At 43.4% G+C, this 27,756-nt stretch overlaps 1 protein-coding gene across 5 annotated transcripts in view; it reads left to right on the top strand.

Moving 5' to 3' along the window:
- Nucleotides 1–1,232: 1,232 nt before the first annotated feature.
- AKAP13 (A-kinase anchoring protein 13) overlaps nt 1,233–27,756 on the top strand; it is a 219,313-nt gene continuing 192,789 nt past the window's right edge. For 4 of the 5 annotated variants that reach the window (XM_068410076.1, XM_068410075.1, XM_068410073.1 and 1 more), the window contains exons 1-2: nt 13,120–13,150; nt 21,972–22,026. The gene's annotated coding sequence lies outside the window, so the exon portion shown is untranslated. Of the gene's footprint in view, nt 1,304–13,119; nt 13,151–21,971; nt 22,027–27,756 lie in introns of those variants that run through there. The other variant, XM_068410072.1, reaches the window with a different exon arrangement.

The following is a 27,756-nucleotide window of genomic DNA, read 5'->3' as shown; positions in this document are numbered from 1 at the left end:
GTACACGGTATTGTTATTTCTGTTCTACCTAGAGAGAACATGATGTACGGGAATTACCTACAGCCTTTGTGCAGTGCTCTGGCCAGCAGCAAGGTCTCTTTGGCAAGTATTATAAAGTGTTTTGGGGGTCGGTTGACGTGAGGTGAGGCTGTCCAGCTGTAGCGGGGCAGGACATGCATGTTAAACTCAGTGTTGTTACTGTCTGTGGTCACGATCACCCAGCCACTGCTGGGGCTAGTGGGATATACGTATGTGCAGTAGGTTAAGCTGAGTGGCAACGTTGGGCCACCACATGTACACATTTCCAAAGAGCTTCCAACAAAAATGGGAACTGAAGGCGAGTCACCGCCACAACAGATCATGCATCTTCATTCCCAGGGGCCTCCTCAAACCCAGCCACACGCGGACCACAGGCCACATGAACTCGTTTGCTAATGGTGGGTTGCCATTTCCACCATTTTTCTGGGGCAAGGCGTGGGAACGGCACAGATGTTCCTCGATCAAACGTACGCACTGCACACAACCGTAGAGGAACCGCGGAAAGATGGTGAGGAGCAGGACAAGGCCGTGGGATGGCTTGGTGGGGCTCAAGATTTTGTGACAGGTACAGATGTGCAGCGGATCGCATTCATGGCTGGACAGCTTGTGCTCTCAGCACTAGAAGAGGCTTTATAACTGCTGGAGGTGGGAACGCTGGAAACGCGACCCCGAGCAAAACAGGCCCTTAAAGATGAAGTTTAGCTCGTGGGAAGAAGGATCCCCCTCAAATACAAACAAACCCACAGCATAAAAAGTTGCCTGTGTCCTTTCACACCGGCAGCACAGCGTTATACACAAGCAGATGGATCTCCCCCAGCAGCTGAGCAAACCGGAGGGAGGGGAGGCCAGGTGACGGGCCGGCAGGTGAGGAACCGCGGCTCCCGGGTCCTCCCAGCCGGCCCTTGCCCTCCTCAGCACACGGGGGAAGCGCAGCTGAACCTCATCCCCGAGCAGGTTTCCGGCGGTGCCACCCCCCGCCCCACCGCCCGCTCCCGGGGGCGGCCCCGCTCGGCCCCGCTTGGCTCCGCTCCCCGGCGGCGCATGCGGGCTGGCGGCGCGGCGCGGCGCGGGGGCGGGCACAGCGGCGGCGCTGGCGCTGCTCAGGTTGCGAACCCGCAGCCCCCGGCCCTCCTTCCTGCCCGCCTCCCCGGGCGGAGAGCACCCGGCCCCGGCCGCCTCTTTCCCCCCCCTCCCCGTCCCCTTCCCTCTCCCTTCCCTTCCCGGCCCCGCTGCCAGGGGCGAAGCCGCCCGCCGGGCCGCCGCGGTGAGTCTTGCCCCGCCGGAGTTAGGCGAAGGGGTGGGGGAAAGTTTGGGGAGGCCCCTGACCGAGGCGGAGGGGGGGTCTTTCCCCCGGGGGGTGGGTGCGGGAGCCCCCCTCCCCTTCCCGCGTCCTCGCACGCTTCCCCCGCCCTTCCTCCTCCTCTTCCTCGGGGGTTTTTCCTCCGTGCAACTTCGCGTGGAGCCGCTCCGGGCGGCCCCTCTCCCTCGCGTGTCTTTATTCCCTTTCATTTCATTATTGTTATTTGGTTTTAATCTCTTTTTATGCGTTTTCTCGCGCGGTTGCTCCCCGCCGCTATTGTCTGCGGGGCCGGGGCCGGGCGCGGTCCCCCCGCTGCCGGCGCGGGGGTGGTGGCCCCGTCCCGTACCCTCCCCGCGGAGGGTGCCCGGGTGTGTGCCCAGGCACACACACACCCCCCAGCCTCCCTCCGCTTCCTCCCTATTGAAATTATTGATATCTGAACAAAAAAAAAAACAACCCCCAACCCTTCCAGCATCGCTGATGCAACTTTGTATCTCAGTTTATTGCAAAGAAAGTAATCTGGATTTATATCAGAGTCTCCTCAGCCACGACCGGTGTTGGTTTTTCTCACCTTTGGGGCTGAGTGGGCCTTTCAAGTTACTCAGAGGGTCGTAGCCGTGGGGCCTGTTTTATGCATTCACTCTGTTGCTTGAAAATATAATATTTATTTGTTTTCTCCTTCTCGAATGGAGACGCTCTTCTTTTGAAGCCAATGCAGGAGTTTCTGGACAAAGATTTTGAAAGGGTAGTTGTTTCTTAACCTGTAAATTGTTGGAGTTTATTAATCCACCTTCTGTGACTGTGTTATCCCTGCAAGTCATATAAAGGAGTTGGGATTAGTTGGGATCAGTTTTGCTGACCTCTGTAATTGGTTCTGCTCCAGTGTCCTTTACGGGGCTTCACATTAGCTGGAGCTCAGAAGTGGAAAAAAGTGATTTTTAAATTTTATTTTTTTAAAGAGTGTGCTGTACCAGTTCCATTGTGGATGGCCGGACAGGGACTCGATAAAGGGATTTGAAATGCTGTGCGTCTGTAGGACAGTTGGTAGCTGTGGTGTTCCCTATAATCTTCGTCAGCCGTAAAACTGTAGGTACTCATGGAGATATGCGATGCAGTAGAAATATGTAAAGCATGTAGCTTCAGAGCTGAGTTTAGACAGTTGGTCTGAGATCCATGAATGTCTTGTGTGCTGGGAGTTTTGGCTAATGTAATCTAATCAGTTTTAAAGGGCCACGCTACATTATTTCTGTTTGTGGTGACTCTCTTCATCTTAAAATCCGTCCCTTGCCAAGTGTGTTTTTCATGTTTTGCACGCCCTTGCCGAGCTGTTGTGGAATTGCAAAGGTGAACCAAGTTCCACACTGTACCTTAAAGGTAAGGTACTAATGATTCATTTATTGCTGCGTTAGAGGAGGTGTGTTTTTATACATAGATACCTCAGCAGTGGGAGTAGATTGGCGTTAACCTCATAACATCCGTGCTGTGGACAGAAGCTGCTGTCTGTACTAGAGGAGCGTTTGCTCAGAAGGCACTTGTGCTTTGGGACGCTCTGGTCCAGGCTGCCACCTTCTATGGTGACAATATCTTGCTTGGACACTTGGGGTTGGGTTTCGTTTGTTTTTTTACAAGCCTGATAGCAGGGTAAGGGTGCATTAGGCAAGGTGAGGATCATCTGGGCATGTGTTGTCCCTTGGCATGAGTTCAAGCATGTACCAATCTTCCGCATTCATGGGTTGAGCCTAATACGTCTCCTGTCTGTCCTTGCAGTGCTGCCCGGTGCTGGGCAGACAAGCTAGCCTGGGGCTGTTGCTAGAAGGGCATGGATGCGGAGTTCTGCAAGGCGGACGGGTTTTGTAGGTAGCCTGAATGACGAGTCTCCCACAGGTAGTGTGGATGCACCACGCTGCATGACGGCGTTCCAGCCTGCGCCTCCTGCCCACCTCCGGCAGCCAAGGGATGGCTGGCATAGCCCAAGAGGTGAGGACACGGCATGTTCGGAGTGACAGAGTCCAGCCAGGGACTGCAGCCAGAGAGAAAGGCAGGAGCTTGATGGTCGTGATTTACAGCTTTGCAACATCAAAGGAGGAGAACACAGTTAAGAAGTCAAAGCTTCTCATAGAAACAGAGCTCTGCCAGGTACTGTCCGATGATGGATGTTTTTAAACACACTCTATATAGGGAAGCTTTGAGACTCAGGCTTAGGCAGAACTTGCTGCTAATCTCTCAGCAGGATATGCTCCTGAGTAAGCCGTGTTCTGGTCTAGAGTACGCTCCTGTACTAAGAGCAGGATTAAGTACTGTGAAAAGAATCTGGTTATTTTATCCAAAGCGTAAATTAAGGCAGCGGTCAATAAATTATACTAGAGGAAAAAAACCATGGGTAGGTTTCTTGGTGATATGCACATGCTCCTGTGTTACAAAAGCAGTGAGCGCTTTCATATAATTTTCTGCTGGCATAATCAGTTTTAATAGATAGCTACTTAACAAAAAAAATCGTTAGTGGAAGTTGTCATGTCTGCTGTACCTATTTCTTTTCCACTCTGTTTCCAGGCCACCAATGTATTGGTATTCTTTGCCTGGTATTTGGTGGTGATCCACTTGCCTATGATACAGTCCTTGAAGCAGTTTGGAAGCTTTTCTGCTTATTGCTGTAGCTGGTTATCTCTGCAGTCTGCTTGAGTGCTGTTAAATGTTATTTCTATAGGGGTTCCCCACACTGGCGATAAATAGCCTGAAGTAAACTAAACCACGTAGCTGATTAGCACGGAGGAACTGTTTGGTTTTGGTTTTGTTCTTCTGGTGGAAGGCAGTGTTAGTCCAGGAGGCCGTAATGGTACAATGTGCCTTCCCTGAGCGATCGTGGCCCCGTGTTTTACCAGCCTCCTGGACAGGGAGTTGGCAGTTTGTGTGGTTTCGAGCCGGCGGGTAACGTCAGCAGCATCCTATTCGCAGGCACGCGGAAAGCCGGGGTGGGAAGCACCTCACAGCCTGCAGCTTGTGATTACTGGGTGCTGCTCGGTGCCAAGTGCTCACGTGTTTGCTTGCTTGCATTGATCATCTGTAGGATAGATAAAGGTAATGAGTGACTTCTGAAGTAACTGATAGCTTTGGGGTACATACAGTTCTGCTTTGCTGCCATGGGGTTTGTCACAGGGGATGTAATCCAGTTGGGAGCCTGGTTCAGGGCTGGCATGTACCACCTGAACAGTCGCTTCCAGGAAGCACTGTACTTTTTCTATATCAAAACTTGTTGTTAGGGTGTTAGATACAATGAGATTTTTCTGAATAGCTTAGTCATGCTTCACTTTTTTCTCCTCTAAAAACAGCTGTCAACAATCTTGCTGTGGGGAGGGAATCGGCCACTCCTTGTACTTACTGAAGAGTCAAACACTTCAGTCATGGTGTTGCAGCCTGGCACTGCACTTCTTAGTTACTTTTGGAAACAAAGCCGTGGATGTGGCAGAATGTCATCTTATTTATTTATTTTTTTAAAAACCTGCCTTTCTCCCTTGCAGATGACCTTTATGCAGATCTAGAAGGCAAAGCACATCACTGGGAGTTAGCTGCTTAGTTACTTTGGTTAGTGATAAGAAAATACGATGGCAGTTCTCCAGGGAAAGCAGCTACGCTGGGAACTTGTTGCTGCAGTCAAGCTATACAGATCTTTTTCAAAAAGGTGTATCTCTATATAATTTATGTTTTTTTGTCACGGAAACAGGGTGACTCCTCTGTTGATGTCTACATGACAAATACGCTGCGACGCCACAAATCCTATTAACAGTTTAATGCCCTTCCAGAGACTGCTGGTGGAAGCAGGCAATAGGTAAAACTTTTTCAGTGTCATCCTAAACTCAAACTGTAATTTTGTAATCTCTTTTGTGTGACAGCATAGGTGTAAGCGGCCTCTTCTAGTTCTCTTCTGGTTCAGCGAACCAGACTGGGAAACGGATTCCAGTTAAGAACACATTATTTTTTTTTTCTGTACAATTCATACCTTGGATCAGGTCAGAAAAAAAAGTTCATTCATTACCTGGATCAGTTCCGTGACTCGTGTCCCTTCATGGTTGCACGAGCAGCTGCTGCAGCAAAGGCTTCAGTGCTTCCACCAAGAAAAATGCTCCTGGAGCTGCACCCTTGGGAGTGCTTTTCCGATTGCAAAGAAGGCATTTGACTGTGGTGCCAGTCCCTGTTTTATAGCATGTGAAGACGACAAGGGAGATAGATGTGTTTCTAAGATAAGCCAGTGAGTTAGAAGTCAAAGTATTTCCTTTTTAAGTTCCCTAAGACTGCAATTACTTCTGTCTAGAGTGAAGATATATCTTCTCTACAAAAATAAGCCCTGCCATTTTTATAATTTTTAAAAATTTTCCTTATAACCATTTTAGGTACACTTCCAAGTTGTTGAGAACAGGGGAAGAAAGTGTAATCACAAATATTTTTAAGTAGTCAACAGTCCTTAAAAAGTATGCAGTGTGATGTCTTGCAAAAAGTAAGCTTTGATTCTGTGGTAGCTGTAATGGATCGCATGTTGTGACATTGGTCAGGCAGTCTAACAAGACTATTTTATATATATCTAAAAAAAACCCCTAAACATCAGATGCTAAAGAGTTTATTGGATGATTTTTATTATGGGTGAGAAAAAGCTAAATTCCTTGCTGGCATAGAGATGTAGTCTCACAGTGCAAATGCTGAACTGTAACAAAGGCGCATTGGGAACTCGTCAAATACTGCGCATGGGATTGGAGTAAGCGTAAGGAAAAAAATACCCCTCAAACTACTGTCAGCACCTCCTACAGCACTTGTGCTGAGGGCTTGAAATACAGTATATTCCAAGCATGTTTTATGTGTGAGGTTGGGTTTGGTGCCTCTGGGCAGCCTCCTGTGGGGTTCCTCACTGTTGGTGGTGTGGACCTTGTGGGATTCCATGGTTTGTAGAGGACCTTGGTTTTGTCCTTGGCTGCAGCATCCAGAATGGTGCTTTTTCACAGGTTAACATGTAATTCTGTAGCAGGGGTTCATTTGACAAAGTTAATCCTTCTTGACCACTTGTATTTTCTTTGAATCTCTTTCCCCTTCATAAAGACCAGAAATTCACTTGTATATTTCTTCAAAATGATCCAATCTCTTCATCCAAAAATTTTTTTGAGTGATTCTGTAAGTTGTTTGTAATTATTTTCCCATCTGGCTGCTCTTGTCTTTCCAAACCTGGCAATAATTTTTTAATTAGTAGATGTGACAACTGAACTGTCACAGTTTTCTTGTATGTTTGATCCTTGCATGAGGTCGCCTTTTGATTTCCTTGGAAATTGTGGGATGGCGACTGATAGCTCGTATCAGTGAGTCGGATCCTGCATAGTTGCTCTTCTGAGATACTATTTGAAATGTATGAGTGCAGCTAGTTGCAACTGATCCATTGCATCTTAGTTTCAAGCACTTGTGAAATTTTCTAATGGATTCAGCAAAATGTTTAGCATTTGCCAGAGTAGCTTCTGACTGTTTCTAGTCTCTGTTGGTGTATTTTGACTTTGTTCAAGTGGCCAGTCTACCTTTCACAAAGGTCATTACCCTTTAGTCTTTTTGCTGAACCGTTTTTAACTTAATGTTACGTTTGCAAAGTACAAGGTGAGAGATCTCCCCAAATTGTTGTTTAACATGAGATGTTATTTACAGTGTGGCAGCGCCGCTGAGATTAGCCTGATCCAGTGCAAAAGGACGGGTTTAAAGATTTTCTTCTGTAGCAGCTACTTGAGGTTTTATTTCTGAGTGGGAAGGAAAAAAAGTGATGAATTACTTATTTAAATACGAGGCTCTCCATGAGCATGATTTAAGGTGGTCATCTTAAAGCAGAAGGGTGTATGTCATTTGATGGTGATGTTCAAAACTATGTGTTGAGAGAAACTACCCGATGTGTCATGTTTGAATCCCCTGTGGTTTTTATCACCCATGACTAATGCAAAATGGAGCAGTAAGTTATGTTAAAACCTGTGATGTACTCTGTAGCTTCATCTAAATTGTATCTGAGATTTCTGGCAAAGTTACTTGGGAAAGTAAATTTATTTCCCAACGTGCCTCTGCCATCAGTGGTGTAACTGCTCTGTAAGTCTGAATGCTGCAGTTTATAAAACCATTACGAACAAGGATTTTGGCACGGAGCAGCTGTTCTAAACAGGACTGTCTTCAGACTCAAACTACTGACTCACCCTTTCTTTTTCCATGGATTAACACACCTGGCATGTGTCATGCACAGATGCTGGCCAACTTGTTGTGTTCTTGCAGGTATCCCTGTTTTCAGTGGAGGGAAGATTGAAGGGGAGGTGTGAATCTGCTCAACGACCTCCTGCAGGAGAAAAAAAACTTCCTAATGGAAGTTGATGGCGAGGATGAGTTTATCCAAAGACTCCTTTTGCCGTGTCCCTCATGCTGGATTGCGGGATGGGTGCTGCTCTGCTCCTGCCAGAGCTGCTGCTTGTGTGGAGTCCCTCAGTCCCTCTCTTTGGTGCAACCATATGAAAAGCTCTTCTGGGTCAGGCCACAGTCTCTCTGGCCTCCTTTCCTGCCCCATAGCATTGGTTGTGGGTCCTTGCGGAGGTGCAAGATCAAGGCAAGTGGCCCACACTAGTGTCCGTGGACACGATGGGGTTCAATACCAGGATGTGTGGCACGTTCGGCTTCCTGGCACGTGAGGCTTTCAACACCCAGCCGAATCTTGGAAGCTGCCGTCAATAGGAAGAGAGGGGAAAATGGGGATGCCGAGGCGTGAGATTGCTGAAGTGAATGAGAGTCTTGCTTTATACACTGGTTTCCCTCCTGGGTTTCCTCTGGGATGCTGAAGCCTTCGGTCCCATAATAGTGGTGAGACAATGAATGCTCGGATGGAGGAAGCAGGTGTTAAAGGAAGGGGGGAAATGATTTATTTTTTTGGGGGAAGGGGAGACAGGATGGCCAGATTTGACCCTTATACAAAGCAGTTTCTTTTGGTGCATGAGCTTGTGCACAGCACAGCATGCTTCCTAATTACTGAATGCGCAAACAAGATGTCAGTAAGGCTGGGACTTGTCCTTTTTTCTGAGTTAATATCACTTAGTGAGTCAGCTGAGGTGTGAGGCTTACGTGATATACCTCTGATGTTACGTGATGAATTTTGTTGTTCTTTTGTTCCCTGCTACCATAAATCTTTCACTGCAGCAACAAGGCTGCGGTACTGACGGCACTGGACATCTTAAGTCTGCACTTTGTACTTGGGGAGTGCTAGTTTTTAATTGTTTTAGAACCAAATTGGAGGTGAATGCGTTTACGTGCGACCTAGATTAAAACAGTTTCTGTAGTCTGATCTGAAGGTCTTTGAGTTGGTGCAGGGGATGATTCTGGAGATAAAAGTCAAACATGCTGGTTCACGTGCTACGTCGCAGATGTGTTTGCGTCTGTAGCCGAAAGACTTCCCATCCGGGGAGTAAGAACAGCACTTCGTTTCAGTGGGGTTTCCAGCCTGTGCAGGAGCTTCTCTTGAACATGGGAGTCAGTTTTTCCATTGCTGAGTGGTTAGCAGCCACTCCACCCATTTTTATGATGAGTGATCATCATCTAAGAGCACAGTGGAACACAGGAGGTGGTGAGCAAACCTTTCATTGCATTAAATGTAAATGTTTATAGTTTCTCTTCTCCTAGCAGATGCAGAGGAGGTAGGTTATATCAACTGAGTAGAGAAATAAAGACTAAACCCCTTTTATAGGTACTGTTGTAAAAGGAAGTTTTGTGTAATGAACATTCATTTCACAAGGTCCAGGTGACTCTTTGCACTCTTGTGTGATGCAAGGCAAAATGTTCCTGCAAATGTTTCTGTTAACTGCAGGTTTTTCTATATAAGTAGTGTGGTTGCCAGCAGGAAAATAAATATATATCGTCTTCAGGTCCATTGTGGGAGGATGCTGGGGGTTACATCGCTACCCACTGTGTGACTGTGTTTGTGTGCTGGTGGCTCCGCAAAGTCCTACTGACTTGGGCACAGGAGTGTGAATCTGCTTGTGCCATGGGGACTTGGGAGTCTCTGAAATCTGGAGCTACTTTTCCAGCCTGGCCAGGGCTACTAATTAATTTTTGACGGAGTCTTTTGGTAATGTAGCCTGAAGAAGGGTATGTGTAGCATGGAGGCTGAGATTTGAGCACTTAACTAGGTTAAAAGTGCTTTTAACTAGGTTAAAAGTATATTCTTGAGTGGGTGTCTTGCTCATCTCCTCTGTAAGATGCTGGAGGGGAGTGCGGTGATGGGAGCTGATTTCTTGGCAGCTGTTTCACAGTTAAAACAGGGCCTTGGTCCCAATTTTCACAAACCATGTATTAAGCTAGAAAAAGAACTAGCTCATTGGCTTGAAGGGCTTACAAGCTGAAACTGTGGATAATAAATATGCTTGCAGGGATGTTAAGAGGATTAATTGTTTGTGAAGTGCATTGAAAGTGGGAGAATTATTAAGTGGTAACCGGCTGCATGTCATGTATGTCTTGTTGTTTCTCCCCCCTTCCAGTTAGACCACAAGCAGCATTTGTTGATCTGTATGAAATTCACGTGTCAGTCCCATGTTTTCTTGTATTTTGGGAATTTCAGTGTTACAGTTTACTTACGGGCAATACCTTTAAGGTGGTAAAATGTCGTCTCTTCAGATGTCGTATCTGAAGAAGAGGTACCGGGCTAAATGTGACGTGCTTCCTTCTGCAGCTGGAATTGGCTCTATTTAAACTGCGGGGTTTAGTGCTTAGACCTCCCTGGTTTTTCCTTTATCAGATTAGCTAGGATTTTGGCAGGACTTTGTGCTGCTTTTTCTTAGCCAATCGACTTGCATGTGAGTGTTCAGTAACTTTCTTGCTTTATAATCTCAAAGTTCAGAAGTCATCGGGCTGTTTGAGACTAATAAGAGATCCTATCCCAGCAAGAGCTTACAGTGGGTGTATAAAAGGAAAATGCTTCAGTAAGTGGAGAGCAAGTTTTGAAATGAAAATTCAAAACTGCTTGAGGAGGATGGAGGGCTCGTGGCAAAGAAAGTGCTTGAAAATGTGTGTATCTTTCTGAAACTACAAAACATGAGTGTGCTTTTTTTAGCCTTTCTGTACTGGATTGCTTACATGACCCATCCACTCTATGTCTATTAATACTATGAGATAGCAGATAAATGGCAATCTTATAGTTACTGTACAATTGCATTATATAAACAGATTGAGCATTCGAAATGCCTAAAAATGATAAAAGATATCGAGTGAGTGTGAACTTATAAAGCTTTTTAATACTCTGCTTAGAAGGGTCTTCATTTTTTCCCCTCTCCAGGAACTAATTTGTGAAATCTTTGCCAATTTTTACTAAAAACCTGGTCTCATCAGTGCTTCTGATATTAATTAAAAAAGAATAATACCGTTTGCACGAATACCTGTGTGTATTTATGCTTTGGGCTTGTGATATTTCAGTGCCAAGAGAAACTCAGGCCATTTTGGAGGAAGCATGCTTAAGTCTTGTTAACTTTTGTCTTTGGGAATGCTACAGCACTTGTTGTTTTCATTGAAGGAGACAAATTGTTTTCTTTGTGGGGATTTTTTTGACTCTTAGATAAGGCTGGATCTGAGCCACTCGATAATTTGAGGATGAAGAAGGAGACTTGGTTTGGCATTTGATGGAAGTGGGAATGAGGAGCGGGGGAGCTGTTGCAGCATGGTTGTGTTAATGTGGCCGTGATACTCAGCAGAGCAGTGTTTTTGCACAGGAGATGTAAAACTGTGTCTAGTTGGGACCATGTCACTTCTGGCCAGCTGGCAAAAAAAAAAATTCCCATGATGAGAGAAGGAGCTGTTGGGATGCTGCTAGACAAGAGCCTAGCAGCAACGGGGAATTTGGGAATACGCCCGAGCTGGGGAATGTACTGATGAGCTCTGGATGTGTGTGCCTTCCAGCAAGGGAGAGTTGTGGGGTGGCAATGGCATGGACCACCCTGTGTGTTGGGAACTAATTGTCACCTCTGCTTCTTGCTCAGCTTCAGCGTTCGCAAGCGATTCCTCATTCGAGAGCAGACTTTCGGATGTGTCCTGGGCAGTAAGCAGCGTCCTGTGAAGATACAGGAGTAACCCTGTTTGCTAACTTCTCAAAGTTAGCAAACTTTAATTCACTGCTTAGTGCAGGATACTGAACACCGGTGCCATGATGTGCCAGTCCTGGTGGTGTTGCCTTGGCCGGTGGTCGGTGTCCTTGCCTGCTAAGGAGCACAGGCAGGATCAGAACAGACAGTGATTTCTGTTTGCCTCTTTAAATTGTCTCTGTCAACTCCCCGATGTCTGTTATTCAGAAGAGAAATCTTGTCTGATACATCCAACCCAGAAAAGTCCTTATATATTCAGCAGCCAGGAAATTGAATAAGTCCTGATCTATTCTTAATTTCTTGTGTTTCCTGTGGTTTTATTGTTTGTGTTACCAGCCCTAATATTTACATACTTTTGAATGAGCTTTTCTTTTTTTGGAGATACTGCTTTGTTCGTATGCCTTGCAGAACAGGTTCTTCCATTTTTTTTTTCTAATAACCAAACAACTTAATTTCTCAAAGGAGTAGGAGAAAAAAAAAAAGGAAGATTATAGAAAACTCCAAAGGGAGATATCTAAGAATAGAATTATTTTTTGCTGATGATATGCTAAGACTCATTCTAAACTCATCTACCCTTCCAAATGTCCTTGGGCTCTTTGAGAGCTTTGTAAAACTTCTTGCCTATCAAATTACATGCTTGTGGGTGCTTTATCTGAATAGCAGATGCATTTACAGTTGGTGTTTTAAATGCAAAGGTGCTTCTATGAAAAAGCTTGTAAGAACAAAGTTGTACTTCCCACTAAAACCCCGAAGAGTTAGCAGGGCAAGTCAGTGGACTCTGCAGTGTTAATGTGTAAAAGTAGTGCTGGTGAATGTTGTCCAGCTATGTGTCTCTGTTGTCTTTTTTTTTGCGAAGTAAGGAGGATTTCACGGTTATGTTCCCTGCCTTTCTCCTGGGTGTGGGGGTGTGATGGAGCTGATGTTCTTCTGGAGGGCTGCCTTTTCCGTGGATATTTGGTTTCCTCTGATAACCCTTCAGGAACTAATTTGAAATTGACAATTTTTTAAAAAATAATGTTGTCTCCAAAGAAGTTGTGATCAGCCTTTATTTGCAGGTATTACTGCTGTATGTTGAGTTTTCCAACTACTCTTCAAATATATATTCCTTTTAAGAAGTAAGGCAGAACTTTAGGACTTTTTTTTTTTTCTTTTAAATCTGTTCTCCCTGCCATGAAACAAAACCTATTTGCACGTTGATGAATAGTGGCTAGGAAGCCTGTCTGGTTCTGCAACGGGATCCATAAATAGCATTAGTGTCTGCTTTACTTGGGGGGAGGAAGGTGTCCCGTTGTGGTGGTGGAGGGGAGCCTTGCACTCGCTTACAGTAAAGCTCCCCTGTCTGGGCAATGTTCACCAGCACGACACTTTAAAAGAAACATGATACAGAGCGTGTAGCTTAAATATTTGAAGTACAGAACCCCTTTAAAAGCTCAGGCAAGTACTGACTGTAATAGAAATGGTTTATATTGAGCTTTTTTTTTTCTCTGTACCTCTGCTGTGGGCTCAGAAAGGACTTTGTGGATCATGAAGCTGGTATGAAAAAATGCTTTCCCCATCATTCTTCCTATCTCTTGCTGCAGGGAGCACCTGGGGACAGGCGGAGCACGTCATCGCATGTGGTCTGTGTATAACGCTCCAGTTCGGGAGGATGGGACAGCGCTTGGAGTAGCTGTTCTAGTTGCCAGACTGGATCTGGCAGGTAATTGTCAAACCTGTTGGGTCTCAGGATTGAGGTTTGGATGAATGCCTCTGAAATGCACCCTCCCAGCCATTTATAAAGACATTTTTTGAGCCAAGAGTGACAGGTTTGGTCTTTGGAGTGTTTGTGGCACAGTTGCTAAAGGAGACACTGTCTTCAGGGATACATTAAAATCAGTTTATTCTGGAAAACAGAAGGAGAAATTTCAGGTGGTTCAGGGACCACACAGTTAACCATCCCTGATGCCCCAGAAGCAAACGTACTACTCTTGCAAAATGGCAGTGGCAGGTAATTAGCTCGAGGCCGTCCTGCAAGCAGACAAGGCTCGGGATGCTGGTGTCCTGTTTGGGTGACAGTGGGCAAAATGAAACAAGGCAAAGTTTCAGAATAGGAATAAAAAAAGCTTTTATTTTTGCCCCCTTAATGAAGGTGGTGGTAAAACGCTCCCCCATCACGCCGTATTTTCCTTTTTTAAACTGCTTGTGGCATGGTTATTACTGGATGTTGTGAAATGTAAATAACGCCAAGGTAGTGAACTCGGCATTCCCGGCTCCTTGGCAGTGTTCGTGAATGGAAACATCTGTCCGAGTCGTCTCTGGTTCGCTTCCCTCGCACAGCTGCCCGCTTTAAGCAAGGCTCAGTGCGGGGCCGTACGTGCTGGACAGTCCTGGAAACCCTCTCCTTAACTTTTGCATGTGTATCCCACACAAAATGGAGCAAAATCTAGAAGATAAAATGTGTAATTAATTTTTTTTTTCCCTTCGTGAGGATTTCAGTGCAAGGCATTAAAATATGATGTGGTGGTGGTGTGCCAGCCTGCGGCTGCGAGACCCAGCGCAGGGTAGACCTGATCTCCTGCTCTTGGCAGAGTCCAGCTCTTCTCCTGCTCTGTGCATTTCACTTGGATTTCACTCTAAAATCACAACCCCTTGCTTGGCAAACACGTAACTATTCCCTGTCTCTCCCATTCAGATTATACAAATAGGCTCTGGCAGGGTGTAAGCTTCACTTGAAAGGATGTGTTGGTTTGAAGGCTTGGAGATGGGTGATAAGAGTTGAACTGCTTTTACATGAAACCACCTCTTTAAAGAGGAGTGGGAGCGAAGGGAACGACGCAAAACTGCAGCAGAAAGGAGGGTAGGAAACCACCCTGATAATTCACTCGGTGTTTTTTCTTGAGCTTGAGTGGGAGATCTCAGTAGCTTTTTACTAAGTGAGCATTTAAAAAAAAAAACCCAAAACACACCCAAACCAAAATCAAAACAAAAGCCCAAAACCTAAGAAACCATGCAAATAATGCAGGAAATAACATAATGATCGTTTCACGATTGGGAGAGATAGTAACCTGGGCTTCAGAGCTTTAGGTTGGCTACAGGATGTAAAATGCTGCTTGTACTGACATGGGTGAGTGTTGTGTACCAGCAGCACTGACAATTTTGACTCTAAAGCAGACTTTGCAAATTTTGGACAATACTTTAAAATCTTTTTCATTTAAACTAGAGAAATTGTTATGAATTTTGGCACGTTAGTGGAACTCGAAATTGAGATGTCGTTAGGTGTTTTCTTTTTACTTTTCTGCTTGCAGTTTTAATCATAAATCAGGAAAAATGGAGGGGAGAGGGAATGGGATGCTTTTGTTCCTTTTTAAAGGTAGAAATACCAACAATTTTCCTCTCTCCTCCCACCCCTTGTATGTGTGTGATGAAAGAGAAATGTCAGTTTTTAAGCAGATCAAAAATCTTTCTAGTACATAGCATCGGTTTAAAGTGAGACTGCATGGGCAGGTGTTGATGGGTTGGGGATATATTAGGTGAATTAATACAACTGGCTGTGATGCATTTATGAAAATGCTTTTGCATGTTTTTAACGCTTTCAGTGATTTTTCTTTTGCTGTCAATATGTGAAAAATTATTTCTCTGAGGGAAACATTAACTGTGCTAGCCAGGGAATAATTCTGCATGCAATATATCCAGTTCTGAAAAAAGTGGGTTATCCTTAACATAAATTACATACTCAGAATTAACTAAGATTAAAATTACAGTGAAGACAGGCTAATAAAGGTTTTACTCTGCTTAGGAATTTGACTTAAAGCCTGCATTGGGGCCTGAAGCTGAATTTGAACTACCAATTCAGTTGAAGTGTAAAATGCCTCCCTGTCTCAATTGGAGTAAGCTAATGCAGAATTTTAACTGAATTAATTTTTTTTTTTCTCCTTTTCATTGGACAGATTTATAAAGAATTATTCTGATTTTGTTTTCCCCTCTGAGTCATTCCAAAAGCTAATACAAAGCATCATTGCATAATGGAGGGGGGATTACTTCTGCTGTCTCTCTAGTGTCTCTTCAGGATTTCCAGCCCTGTAAATAATTGCTCAAGGCAAAGGTACACTAATATTATTTGATGAACAGGAAGTCTACAAATAGCCGTGGTATTTTTCAGTAATTACATTTGCAGTGATGCAGGTGTTTAGTCTTACCCATAGTCAGGAAAACCAGTGCTTCAAATAGATAGATTTGTAAGAACATGTGGATGAGGAGGTGGGGTGTAGGTCTGAAGGAAAGTACAGCAGCAAAGTTGAATTTAAGGGTTAAAAAAAAAAAAAGTTTCAGGAAGTGTGTTACTATGGCTTAGCTTTGTAACAGCAAACCAAAACCATCTGAACCCCCATTTCTTCAGAAATGGCAAGATGCCTGCCTTTAGATTTTTTTTTTTTTGATGGGTTATGGTGGTCTTAGGTTGATGCACTGCTGGTTCTGCTCAGGGGAGGCTCCCACTGTTGTCCCAGGGCTTGGTGGTATTTGTTAATTTGGTAGTTTTGGCTAATGCTTCTCACCCCTAAACCTCTCCTTAGCTCATGTGAGGCAAAAATCCTTTTCTTGGTTGTGTTGGTGGATGGAGCAGCTATGTGTTCACCCTTGAGCAGCTGGTTAGGTGACACTCCATGTCTCCTCCAGACAGTGAGAGTGTTAAAACACTTCATTAATACTTAACTTGAGTGCTCTCAATGAGATGGCTGAAGGAAATGAAATACTGTCATTAAATTAATGCTGTCAGAAATGCCTGAAACCAGCTATACTGGGAGACTGACGCATCCTGCCCTTGCTCTGAGAGCATGCTGGATGCAGTGGGAGGGTATCTTGATTTTTTTCACAACTTTATGACCTTGTATCACCAGCCCATGAGTTTATTTGGGAACAGAGTGATGCAGGAGAAAGGACAATATGCAAATGGGAATGTTTCTGTGGGTGATGCTGGTAGCTGAAATAGTCTTAGAGTAGTTATGTTAAGAGGAAATCTTGGCTCACATTTATTGAGCCGAACTACCAAGAGCAGCCTGTGATGTGGAAGAAAAAGGGATGGGGAGAAAGGAAGCAGGTGGTGAGAGGATGCATGTGCCAGAGAAGTGGAGCACCACGCGTGATATCCCTTCGAAGTCCCCTGATTTTCCTCCCTCTAGATATGGTCATTATTCCAAATGGTCTCTGAGGTTTGGAAAAAGAATTTCGTATGTATGCAAGGAGCAAATATGCAGAAAATTGTCGTGCTGTACGTAAACTTAGTATGAAAGTTCATAACTGAGAGATGCATGGTGATGTCTTCAGTTGAGTTTGGCTCTGAAGCTTTAGGGGGCATAGCAAAACACTTGTGTGCCAGCCCACATGGGCTGGTATAAAAATAAATATAAAAGATTGTCCTAATCTTGCTTTGTACCATTCTTGAGCCCTTCTCTCAACTTCGGATGTTCTTGAAGAAATTGCTCTTTCTTAACATAAAAAGCAGTACTTAAGATATTTAGACTGAAATGGTGCTGCCTCTCCAGAAAGGAATATTAGTATAAATATTCAAAGTGTCCAGTTAATCCGGCAGGATTGTGAACCAACTCATGATACCGTGCCTGTATGCATTTACAGCTGTAATTATGAATGGCTTGCGCTGTGAGATGGGGTGATAGCTTCAATACTGCCTTTTTGTTATAAATACAGCGTCTTCTATGCTATTGTTTGAAGACTCCTTTGGAAGCCTGATTTAATAGTGGAGCTGAGTGAATAATTCAAAAACTTTTTATCAAGTACTTGTTTAAATTCTTAAATGAGCTCACCATAACCTTTTTATGCACCCCTCCTGCATGTGTCATACAAATATTAGAATAATTGAGTTTTACTAGTGCAAATGTTTCTGTGAAGCAAATTTTTGGAGCTTGATGTATGACTGTTTATGGAAAGGGGAATGTTAAAATCTCACACACCAGTGTCTATGCCAGAAACTTGTACTTGCTTACTTAGGAAGAGGGTGGGGGACAGGACCCTCAGCTTCGTTTGAGCAATCCTAACTAAGCTTGTTTGTCAGATTGACTCGTATGCAGTTTAAAAACTGAACACATGTATTTAAAGGAATTTCAGATGTATCTCTCTTCCAGGCCATTCTACAAACAGTAGCAGTACTTATTTTAAAATATTTGCTTTTTTCAGATAAGTACTATTTCTGACTCTTTTTCCTTTTCTCCTCCCTTTACATGAGATGAAGTGGCATGTTCAAAATGCATCTGCCTAGCATCACTGAGTAGCTTAACACAGGGATGCAGACCAGAGAAAATCCATAGTCATCTTCCAGGTTTGGTCTTCCCTTGGCTTGAAGTCCAGTTTGGGCTGGAGGAGAGCCTTGCGCACAGGTAATTCGGGTGGATTTAGCATGGCTAGTCACGTGTATTAATGCTTGCAGACTTGCTGGTGAAAGCTCATTAGTGTTAAGTCACTTTTGGGTACTGATGGTCTTCGCAGGACTTTTATTTGCTTTGTAACCAGAATGTCTAGAGAATTGGCATTCATTCATCTTTTGCTTCTGAAGAGAAGTGAAAGACTTAAAAATTGAAAGCCAGCTCAAGAAGCAGGGGTTGAGGATTAGGTAAGCAGCTGGGTGATGGAGAATTGTTGCTTAATTGGTTACAAGAACTTAGTAGAGGCTGTTTAATTCAGTTTGCACACAAACCTTCTCCTGTGCGTGCTCTGGCAGCACTCTAACCTTTCTGGCACCGCTAAGCGTGTGCTGCAGCTTCCCTTGGAGGATGAGGTGGAAAACCCATACTCTTTCAACACATCACAAGTTTGCAAAGTCGTGAATTGCATCTGCAGGGTTTACTCGCTGAATTTTGGATTTCTTCACCGACTTTTATCTCTGAGCTCTGCTGAAACCTTCTTTAACAGTCTAACTGTGTTAACTGCAGAATTGCCCAGGAACGTGCTGAACTCCAGCCGCTGGTAAGCATCTGTGCCATGTGCCCCTCGCAATGTATGCAGAAATCTGGAATTGTGGGCTTGTGTGGCGAAGCAGATTCTTGGAGTGACAAAGAAACTACTATTGAAATCTTCCATTGCCTTCAGTTGCAGCTATTCCAAGAGTAACTTCTAACAGCACAGAGACTAGAAACCTAGGCATCTGTGTATCCATAGCCAGGCCTGCGAAGGAGGGGGGAAATGCTTAATGTGGTCTTTAGAAGTAGGAACTTTTGGGGTTTGGGGTTATTAAAAAAAACAAACAAACAAACAGAAACCCAAACCCTAACATCATCACAACAGCCAACCTTGAATTTGCAGAAGACAGGCAGTGAAATGTAAGAGCCAAGTAAACCTGTTCTTTTTTGGCTTTCCTGAAACTGTCATGTGTGTAAAGTCATATTTTAACTGAACAAAATCAGTTGCATCCAGCTCCCTAACACTGGGCATTGGCCTGTTATTGGGGTTTTCTTGTAGTCTGTCAGCTTGGAGGGGAAGACTGTTCAGTCTTAGTCGGACTCCCTCACGTCAGCTGTAGCATCTGGTGCAGTTGGGTCTTTATCAAGCTGAAAAGAGTTGACCAAGGAACATCTAGTCTGTGCCTCTTCATTTCCTTGCAATGCAGGGAGTATCAATGGTTCATCGGCTATATCTTGCCAGTGTGGGTTCCTCAGACTTGAAAACAAATGGGAAGGTTTGGGTGCACTTTCTTCACTTGTTTTTAATTAAATGTTGGTGCAACAAGAGTTGTTTTGTGACAAGGAAGACCCAACAACCTTACAAAACATGCAGACCAAGCAGGCTGTGTCTTGTCATCCCATTACAACATTCCCACTGTAGGAAACACCCTTTGCTCTTTGATAAACTTGTCCTTATTAGTAGTGCTATACTGCAAATTCACATGTACAATTGCTTTTGTGCGTTGTAGATTTATAACAGTATGTTGTCTCTTCAAGTACTGTGTTGCAAAGCATGTGTGAAGATAGGTGAGCAATATTACCCTTATTTACTCTGTGGGGAATATGAGACTTGGCAGCTTTTTCTGAAATACCCGCTAAATCTGAGCGTTTGCCAAGTAAGCCGCTGTAGTTTACGATTGAAGTTGGTGATTGCAACAGGGAAGATCTCCACTGCAGCTCAAAGTGGGGGGAGTGAGTGCCTGCTGAGCTTTGCCTTGAGTGATGTGTATGAAGAGATGCAGGCTGGTGGCAGAACAGAAAGCGACTGTTGTCTCCTTGCTCCCTAATTCTCTGCTTGATCACTGAGAAGAAGTTACGTGACCACTGAGCAAACTGGAGTGTCTGTACAGTTTGTGCTGAAGTTTTGTATACAGAGTTAATAATAACCGAAAGGAGAAACTGGATCAAAATAAGCTGTGGGTTTTGTTGTAGCTGTTTGCTTTTTGGTTGCATATTGGTGTTCTGCAAAGCAAGAGGTAGTTTGGCAGCCTTTGGCAGCGTTGTCCCTGTTTACATAAGTATCTTTGATACTTCACCCTCCACGTGGTGACCTGTGGACCGTCTCTGTTGGGTCTTTATGCCGTTCTAGGTTTGGTTATTCCCTCTTTCTGCCTGGTAGAGTTTTGCACTCCATCTCTGTCTGATTCAAACTGATGCCTGTTCAGAAATGCATCGCCTTGGCTTTTACGTCTTCCTGTCCGTGTAATAGTGTATTGAAAAACGTTTTATTATTTCTTTCTTTTAAAGCTGCATACTATTTTCTGCTGTGGGTGTTTTGATTCTTGTTTATTTTGCTAGTTCATTTGGAGAAGAATAGTCTGAGAGAGGGGAAGGAAGAGGCAGGGTTTACCCCTGCACCATCATTGTGAGCCCTAACTTTTGGTAGAGCTTTGCTGCTTTGGCTTGACCTTTTTAAACTTGAGAAATGTGGTTTTTGTTTGTATTTCCATCTTGTTACATTTTAAAACTATTTTAACTATACCAGATTGTTTGAACGTTAATAGGGGGAATGTTTTTCAGAGTCTTGATAGAGTTTACAGGCAGCTTTTCATCTACCAAGTACTATACTGGGCTTTCAGTGGTGGGGTTTTGCTTGGTTAGCTCTAAGAATCTGCAAAGCAACTGTTCAAAATTGCTGACACATGTTAAGTAATGTGGAAATCACCATCCTACTCCATTGAAGTCTGAGTGCTCATGTCGGCAATAAGAACAGGACCTGACCCTGAAAATTATATGTGAACTGTCTTAATCTGGAGAGCATTTCTAGGCAGTGTCTTCGTCTGACTCTGGCTAGTTTATCCTTTTGGTCCTGGGTATTGTTTTTTTAAAAAATATCCCATTCTGCTTCATCCATGTATTTTTGAATTATTCAACCACGTGTATGTATTTGGTAATGCCAATTTAAGAGTAAAATCTCAATTCTGGAGTTGAATATCAGGAGAGGTAATGCCTAGTTCTAACAATAATGCTATTGGTATAATACTTATTAATAAGAAATCCATCATCTTTCACCTCCCTCCTCCAAACCTCCACTTTTCAGCTTTGGAGCAGCTGTAATTAGCCTGTACAACCTCCCTTCCTCCTCTCATGAATAAATCCAACTACCTTATCTTCTCTATCGGAAAGTCTTCCCTGGTTGTAACAGCCTCTCGAGGAGCATATAAAAGGGGCTTTCACTGGCTAACAGGAAGTGAAATGAATAGAGGAACTTTTGATAATGCCCTGTCTGTCTGAGCGGAGGATCAGCCCGACTAAATTGCACCAGATTAGTGAATGATAGTGCTTCAGCCGGGGCCAGAATTATAAGTTTTTAATCTTGGAACAAGCAATGACTTCTTCCTCTTAAACAGTGATCAACTCCCTCTTTGATTTGGAGGCTTGCAGTCATCCATATTCAGTTAGTTTGGGTGGTTTTTTCATTTTTTAGTCTGCATTCATGAGTCTTAACAAACCTTGAGTGTTTTTTTTTAGTAGCGGTGATTTTGGTAAGACCTGTCGTGGCCACATGCCATTTCTGCCAGTAACTTGCACTGTGCTTTGGATTTTTATGCCCATAATAAAGTCTTGTCTATCACAGCTTTCTTAATACCAGTCCATGTTGTGCTGCCTCGCAGTCTTTTGCAGTTAGCCCTAGGGTGGTTTGGATATTTTTTTTATACGCAACACTTTTGGTTCCTGCCACCTTCAGCCTTACTGGGGTGGGTGACTCCTCACCCCACAGCTTGGTCCAGATTTTTCTGATAATCCAGCTCGATGGGAGGGACAAATGGCTGAAAATCTAAATGGGGCAGTTTAGCTAATTGCCTTAGGCCTGACTTGTCTGCTGGATAACGCTAGTTTTATTGCAATCTAACGTGATTGACATTTGAGGAATTGCACTGGTATAATACTGGCAACAGCAGTGGAAAATCTGCCCTATTGTTTCTGATATGTTTGCTGCCTGAGAAGCACCTTTTTGTTACAAATAATTATCTGAAATGCAACTGATGGAATGAATGTACTTCTTTAAATCACTGACTTTTCACGTTCCCAAGGAAAAAAGTGAGTATTATCCTACTTAGTGAAATTTTGCCTTTTTCTGTGTTTTTTCAGACCTTTTTTCTTGGATTTTAGTACTGGAAAACTCTCTAATGACAACTTTGCTTAGGTAAGTGAAGCAAGATTTTTTTTTTGTGGGTTTTTTAGAATCACTTCCCCTATCGTAACTTCTTCTGCATGTTGTGTTGTAACTGTGAGCTGCGAGCCAGCTGTGCTGCGTGTGCTGTGGTTAAGGCTAGAAAGACATAGTAAACAAAAGTAGGGGTAATGCCTGTAGTATGACATAAGGACCTCATTAATTTAATCAAATGAAGTGGACATGGTGCAGAATAATGAAATACAGCTTTCATCTGCATATTACTGCGTAATCTCACCGGTTTATAAAATTTTTTTCAAGAGATGCTCTGCATTTTTTTTTGTCCTGGAAAGTAAACTTGTTGGTATCACTTAATGTCATTTTGTTAGGAAAATGAAGCCTTAATACTTCCAGGTCTGTAGATACAGTCGCTCTTTCTCTATCCCTTTCTCTTCCCCCTTTCCCTCAACAGTTCTAGGCAGGAGTTTCTGACATGGAGGGCAACTCATAAGAAGCTTGAGAGTTTTATATTTTTTTTTAAGCCCAAAAGATGGGAGAAGTTGAACAAATTTAACTCACCCCGCTTCCATCTTTTGAACCCCATCTACACCTCTAAAATGCTAAATCCAAGCTGATCAGTGATAAACAGGGTTTCTGAGCATTGACTGCAAGCACATGGTCTTATCTACTTCTAAATACCTTTGCCAACCCAGGTCCTGTGCTGCTACGTAGCACAGGGGCATTCTCGTGAGCCCAAGTCCAGCCCAGCAGTGGCTTGGATGATATGGGTGGAAGAGCTACGTGAGCTGCTGTACCAAAATGTGCTGTATTTTCCTTTCTCAGTGATGGAGAGAAGATTTGATTGACCTCTGGTGCAAGGTGAGTTGTTCATCCCCAGATATGCAGCTATTTGATGTATTAGTTGGAGTTGCTTGTAATCCTGGATGAGGCCAAACAGTGACTGCAGTATTCACACGGGAATATAGTGTCCTAGCATCTATGCTGACAGAGATAAAAGTGCTGCTGTTCTTTGTAAAGTGTCTGTGAAAGGGTTTTCTTTTCTCTCTCTCTCTGTTTTCTGCTGCTGGGCCCATAGCGGTACCCACCCTCTCTCCCTTTTGATCTCCTTCCAGTGGACGTTAAGCATGGAAGCTTCTGGTCTCTGTCCCTTGAGACGATGGACCTCAGGGAACTAAAATTGATCCAGTCTTAAACCAGAAGTCTTCTCCAGTCTGCTGCTCCCTTGCATTTGTCCCTCTTCAGGGAGGACTCCAGGAGAGTGAGTAGGTCTTTAGCCTTAAAATCTCATTTTAGCAAAATAGAAAGATCCAGAGGAGCTCTAGGGCTCCTTTTAGTTTTCCTTTTAGGTAGCTTGTCTGAGTTTATCTATCTGCCATTCATTTGCCAAGGTACTGAACTCAAGGTATCTTGTGTAGTGTGGCTTCTGTCTTTTCCAGAAATGCACATGAATTGGCTGGTGGCCTCCAAGCTGTGGGTGCTGCACCTAAGGTGGACTTTCCAGTCCTGATAGATGGTCTGTCTGGTGGTTTGCTAAACTGCAAGCATGAGTGGGCTGTAAGACAAAGCTGAAGCTGGACGTGACATGCTGGCATCCTTTGCATTTTACTAATTCAGAGAAAAGACATTAGCAGAGCTATCTATGGTACGTGTCTGAAAGAGCTTGTTGCTTGGGATCCAGCAACGCGTTGCTAGTGAGACATGCTTGTCCGTTGCAGTGTGCTTGCGGTTCCCCCATGGCTCCCTCGACTGCTGTGTAGCTTAAGGAGTGACTAATTTGCAGCCTGAGGCTGTATTAATTGATGCCACTGCCTGTCCAGAGAGTGGAGAGGACTCTGCAAACCAAGAAAGTATTTAGGCAGCAGTTTTAAATCCTTTTAACTTTGTATATTAGACACATCTATGAATATATGCAGACCTAGCTAATAAATAACCCAGGGAATGGTAGTTAAGAGGAAAGGACGTAATTAATTCCGTCGTGTACTCTGCTTTAAAGTTGGATCCAGAGCAGTAATGCGTTACGCTGGAAAGGTAAACACTGTCATTACTCAACAGCGAAATGCATGCGAGGCTGACACTGTTTTCCGCCTTTTGATTTAATAATTTTTTTTTGCAAGGGTTTGAATATCTTAGATGATCTTTCTTTGGTACGGTGGAAGCCTGATGAAGTCCTACCCTTTCGGAAGGGTCATTACTCCTTTATTTGGATTGAGTTTTGTATTAACGCTGCTCTGCTGACACAGAACATGAGCTGTTCGAGAAGGCTCTTACTGTGTTTGCTGCGACTGGGGTGCTTGGCTGTAATTCCTGCGATATAGTTTGGAGGGAGGATATTTCTGTTGCATCAGGTGATCCCTTTTCAACTCCCTACATTGCAGTGTTGACCCAGATCAAATGCATGTGCTACATAAAAAAAAAATAAAATCCTTTTTGTGGAGATGCTATTAAAAAGCTGATATGAGTTTCTGTTAACTTGCATCTCTTTTTTTCCCCTCCCCCTATACCAGAGTGCAGAGAAAAGGTCTGACTATAGCAAATCCAACTTTACATGGTCCTTCAAGCTTAACTTTTTTTTCCACTTGTGGGTTTTGTTTTTGGTTTGGTTTTTTTGTTTGTTTTTTTTTTTTAGTGGGGAGAGGGATATTGGGGAATCCTCAATTTGCATCTTAAAACATTTAAAGCTGCTGTGAGAAGGATGGTATCTTAGCTAAAAGGTACAGTTGTCATGGTAAAAAGTTACATAAAGCAGGGTAGTTAACTTTTCGGCTTGTGATGGTAACTGATAATAGGAAAAAACGCTAATGTGATTGCAGTTTGAAGCTCCCCCTTTATTATTACTCCTAACACAGCCTCTCCCCACTCCTTCACACTTCTCATCTTAGCAAATTCCTTGATGTTAAACACACACACCAAAAAACAAGCAAAGACTTTGTATAGCTATTCCTGTCTTGTCCATGCTCCAGACAACCCAGCCTTAATATTAGATGATCACTGGAGTTTGCATAAACGAAGATGTGTGTATTCAGAGCGGGTTGGTGTTGTGCAACCACTCAATGCCTCTTCCTGTGGAGTTTTCTTACAAGTTTTGCAGCTCTGCCTCTTCCAGCAGAAGTCTTGGGCAAAAAACACTCATGGAGACACCAGTGGAATAGCTGATGCAGCTCAGCAGCCGCCTCCTAAAATAAGTGGTGGAAGGATGCCTGTTTTTCTTAGCAATATTTTCTTTGGAAGACGAGCATCTTCTCAGTGTGTCCTTGGCTCTCTGTGTCTCTCTAGCAAACTATAGCACTGAATACTCCTTCTTCCACTGTTCCCAGCTCAGTCAGTTTAAAAGTTCCTGGTTAAAAGCAACATGGTAAACTATATTTCTGTGCTTCTTCAGGGTCTGCTGCTTCTGATTGCAGAAAGCTTGCAGAACTCCCAGGAATTCAGAGAGGAAGGGAGTCCTTCCTTGGTATGGATCCAAAAGAAGTTGCGTGTTTTCAACTTGCACAAGCTCTTTCTTCAAAGTATGAAATATTTTCTTTTAGGGGGAGGGATCTGATAGAAAATTGCTAGCCCTTGGTGGGTGGCATGAAGCACATTAACCACAGAACAATAGCCCCTCCAGTCAATCTGCTGTTTATTTTGCAGCAAGTGATCTTTTTATTTTGCTGAGGCAGATGGAGGGATTCCCAGTTCCACAAGCATAACCCTGGGAGAGATTAGCTGGTTTTAGGTTTCACCACTTGGATGATGAGGTTAGCCTGAGACAGAGATGCATCCCTATGTATGGAAATGGTCTTGGCCCAGATCTTGTCTAGCGATGTAAAGCCTGAGAAACGACTAAGAGGTCAACTTCAGCTTCTTAAGGAATGCAGTGTATGTTCATTCTGTGGCATGTGTGAACTGCTGCTTTTTTATTTCAAAAAGGGTAAAAAAATCAGTTACAAGCTCATGTCTTATTTTTTAAAAATGCTTTAATTAGAATTACAGTTAGCTCTAAAGTAGAGCCTACTTTACAGCTACATAAGTATTTATATCAGTGATACTGAAGCACTAATGATAAAGAATCCTAAGAGATTTTTTCATGACTGCAAAGCAAAGAACATTTCTCCCAATCTCTGCCTCTTCACGCCTTTCTTCCACTTTATCTGTCTCCCTGCTACTGAGCTAAGCAATGTCCTCAATCTGTAGACACCAGGACTTTTTTTTTTCTTGCATTAATAGCAGTCTTAAGTAATTCTGCAGTTCTCCTAATTCTTGTTACAGAAGTGAGCTCTTCTGCTCGTGTCAGTTAAAGGTCTGACATTTTTGACAGTGTGTAGAAAACCGAAGCTCTGAAACAAGCTAAAATGAACAGAAGCTTGTTTCCTCTTTGCTCACATGGGCACTTATTCACTTCCCCATCTGCTTTGACTTTGAAGATTGCTGAGGTTCTTCCTCTGTCTGACCCACTTGGCATAAACTAGAGAAGATTATCTTTTTTCAATAGCCAAGTTTATAGGGCTTCATCTTATTCATAAATAATCCTTGGAGTGTTGAGTGCTGCCTTTCTCCTTCTTTCCCCTTCAAAACGGACTTGCTGTTGTTTGTGTACAAATGGGGAAAATGCTTTTTCAGTCTATAGATAGGGAGGAGAGTTGGTGCAGTCACTAGGCAAGAGGGTGTGTAAACTGTGCTGAGGAGATTTCACTAAGTATCCATGATTTGAAGTATTTCTCATGTAATTTCTATTTGTGGTCCTAGGACAAAAGAGCGTCGACTGCAGAGGAGAGCTTTGCTGTGCTAGTCCTTGTACAAGCACAGTTCCACAGTACAAAATCACTATGAGACAAAACACAGGACCTAGGTACACAGAAACATATTTATAGAAACGTGATTTTTTGATGTTCTCAAAAGAGAAGGACAGGGTGATGCTCTCTTTGCCTTCATGCTTAAGTACCTGCACTAGTCATTGGTTTGCATGAGTGAGTGGTTATTTTAAGGTAGCATTAAAACTCACTTTCAGCTTTACTGAACTGAAAGTTGCTGTGTTTGGACTGTTGGGTTACAGTTGTGGTATCTGTGCAATAACTACTTTGGGTCTCTGCATGCTGGAGGTGACCTCTTCTCCTGTTCCCGTACAGGTGGGTGCTGTGCCATAAGAGGTTTTCTTGAGTAGCTATCAAGAGTAGAAACACGTAGAAGGTTTTGTAGAATAGACAGCTAATTTTTCTAATCTGCTTTAAGATTAAAGATTAAAATTAATTTTAAGATTATCTGAAACATAAAAATACCAAAACCTTCTTCTGAATTTTTGTACATCCCATTCAGGCAAGTCTAACAGAAATCAGCTTTCATCTAAGTGCTGGGCTCTCTACAGTTACTAAACCTTTGACTTCTGTGTGTTTGTAGATACAAATGAATAATAAGAGTAACAGAAAAAATGTCTTTGTTTTGGCCTTTCCTTTATAAGGGAGTGGTGGGACAGCCAACACAAATAATGTATGAAAGGCTGGAGGTTGTAGTCTTGCTGTCTTTAAGCTCTTGTTTCAGCGTTTCTCGTGGCCCAGAGTGAGCTCAAGGAGCTGTTACAGTCCTTTGCTTTTGCCCTGAATGAATCAAGGTGTGACTTCACATCTGCTTTCTTCTAGTAGCTCCACATTAACCAGAAGCATATGTATGTCTGGGTTTTGTCTTGGTTTTTTTCCTTCCTTAATTCTCCCGCATCTTCTAGCCATGTTACTGCTGCCAAAGCAAGAGGTGATTTCTAGTTTTCTTTTA

This window comes from Nyctibius grandis, chromosome 11 (assembly GCF_013368605.1).
Source record: "Nyctibius grandis isolate bNycGra1 chromosome 11, bNycGra1.pri, whole genome shotgun sequence".
Classification (NCBI taxonomy): Eukaryota; Metazoa; Chordata; class Aves; order Nyctibiiformes; family Nyctibiidae; genus Nyctibius; species Nyctibius grandis.
Note: the sequence above shows the minus strand (reverse complement) of the source record. Positions and strands in the feature narration are given on the sequence as shown.